The following is a 1,790-nucleotide window of genomic DNA, read 5'->3' on the forward strand; positions in this document are numbered from 1 at the left end:
ATTACGGGGCATTTTTACAAATGAAACCTTTCTTGCGGGACATATATAAATCACGGGGCATATATAATGGCCTTGCATAATGTTTAATGGGAAGGATACCAACTTTATGTCAACAAGCACCGAAACGGACCTCCCTTGGACTGCCAGCCCCTTCAATAGTGAAATGAATGTCAACAATAGAGAAAGTCAAGAGAAGTGTTCATTGTCGAAACGAGGAGTAGGCCTACATCTGATACAAACATGAGGTTGAACAACAAATGCCCAGAAGTGCAATCGCAATTGGTTGATAGTTATAAACTACAGGCCAAAAGTTTGGGACCACCCTTCAAAATTCTTCTCATTTCCAATAAATCCTTTCTATCCTCATAGTGTCAAGTCATTGAACCAATTGATATTAATATTTCTATCTTCAGTTATGTATCTGATTTCTCTTCAGGACATTTTAGTTGTTTCACTGTTGGTACTTTGGGCACTGAGAACATTTTTTAAAGGAAGGAATTCATTTCAATTGATTTCTCAATTGCTATTTGCTGTCCTCTTTCAAAATGGCCCCATAGACAAAACTACTGGTAAAAAACAACCAAGTTTAGCCTGAAGATGCATCAGTTGCATATCCACACAGAAACAGAAAGATCTGTCAATAGCCTGAGGTGCAGTGACTTGTGGATAAAAGGGATTTATTGGAAATAAGTAGGATTTTGAAGGGTGGCCCTAAACTTTTGGCCTATAGTGTATTACAGCTAGGTTGTCATCCATTTGTCGGAAATTCACCACAATAGACGACGTACATAATCTACCTGCGGCGGACACCTTTAGTGTCTTGTTTGAGATGAAAATATTGCGAAATAGCTGGCTACTTACCACACCCAGCCAAGACACCGTTTTAATATTATCAATGTGTAGACTGATCTTGTTTGACTTGTAGTTTGCCTTAAGTCAAGCCACCTTTGTTACTAATGCTAATCGTCAACATTGCCCTTGGTTGTGACATTTCTGTATAGCATGCAACGATCGTACGATCGAAGGTTCTTCGCAGACATTATGCTCTCCAACAACACTAGTGTTCTGGCTAAGATATGTAAACGTCTGCGCATTGGTCATCATCTGTGGGCAGAATGATTGAAATTTCTCAAACCGTGGGCGTACTTGAGTGGCAACGAAAAATGGAGCTTCTCTCAGAAATTCTGTACAATGGTTAAATTCAGTGGAATTATGATCATTGTCCGATACAATCAAAGACAAGACAAAGACAAAGACAAGCGCAGAAGAACGTCATAAAGAACAATGTCTTCGGTCGGGATTGCGTACATGCTTTCCCATTATTATAAAAGCCATCATTTGTTGACTATAACGACTTGTGTGGGCGTCACGTCCGTGGAGACGTCGTAATATGCGAGTCAGGGCCCGGTTGCTCAATCAGCGTTAACACCAAAGTTTGTGTTAACGCCCGCTTTAAAATATAGCTTATGTAACGTTGAATAATGTTGATTATGTCAATTTGTGTATGGAAAACAGCAGTTTTGAGTTAGATACCATTTCAACTAAAACAAGCTCTTACATTAGTGAGATTTAAGCTAGCGTTAGGGCTAACGTTGGTGGTAGTGTTAACGTTAATTGTGCAGCCGGGCCCTGAAAAAAAAATTTTGTTTATGGAAAACATTTCCTCCAAAAAATATCATATGCGACCTTTAAAATGAGGGCCAGTAAAGCCACTAGATGGCCAAATTTGTTTCCGAGAGGTTTCGTTCTTTAAGCCTATACCTGTATGGCCTGTAGGTCCCGCTCCGAAA

Source organism: Lineus longissimus, chromosome 12, assembly GCF_910592395.1.
Source record: "Lineus longissimus chromosome 12, tnLinLong1.2, whole genome shotgun sequence".
In the NCBI taxonomy this organism is placed as follows: domain Eukaryota; kingdom Metazoa; phylum Nemertea; class Pilidiophora; order Heteronemertea; family Lineidae; genus Lineus; species Lineus longissimus.